We start from the raw sequence: 856 nt of genomic DNA, 5'->3' as shown, positions 1-856 counted from the left end.
AAATAATATATGGGCTCTAAAAAGGCTACGGCCCAAATAATAGTGGACTGGAACATTGTTTACTTCTGGGAAACCTGAACAAAAAGGCTTAACGAAATGGTCTGCAAAAGGGTCATGGCCTAGAAAATTAAAAGGCCGAATTGTTGGGCTCGGCCCATGAAGTCGACCAAAAATTCACAGGAAAAAATATATAAAAAAGGCTGACTTAATGGGCTCGGCCCATGTAGAAAATCGAATTGGACCGGGCTGAATCTTGTGCCACATCAGCTTGCCACGCTGGATGCCTACGTGGCCTGGGGGAGGTTGCTAGTGACCAAAACGCCACAGTAGGAATATTTTGGTCGTAAACGTCTTTGACCATTCCAGAAGAAAGGTCGCTATAGTCAGTTTACGACGCCCAGCTTTTGACCTTCTGTTTTTGGTCACAAAAAGGTCGTAAATGGAAATTTGTGACCTTTCAGTGACCAATAGTGGTGGTCACAAGTTGACATATTTCTTGTAGTGTGGAAGCACCCACGGCGGAACTTTGGGCAGCTGTTGAAAATATACTCAGGTACATCAAAGAGACAACAAATTTCGGCTGTGTCTATTTGAGAGAGAAGAAGAAGGAGATGCTGGAGCTACTTGGCTACAGTGATAGCGACATGGTAGGAGATGTGGACGACCGTAAGAGTACCTTGGGCGTGGCATATTTCTTGGGAGGAAGCATAGTGAGTTGGCTATCACAAAAGCAGAAGGTGGTCGCATTATCATCTCGTGAAGCGGAGTATATTGCAGCTGCAACCGCGGTGTGTCAAGGTGTGTGCCTTGGAAGGCTACTCGATGACCTCACAGATAAGGAACCGGAACGAGTGGT

The sequence above is a fragment of the Triticum aestivum genome, chromosome 3B, assembly GCF_018294505.1.
Source record: "Triticum aestivum cultivar Chinese Spring chromosome 3B, IWGSC CS RefSeq v2.1, whole genome shotgun sequence".
NCBI classification, from domain to species: domain Eukaryota; kingdom Viridiplantae; phylum Streptophyta; class Magnoliopsida; order Poales; family Poaceae; genus Triticum; species Triticum aestivum.
This window is presented reverse-complemented; position numbering follows the sequence as displayed.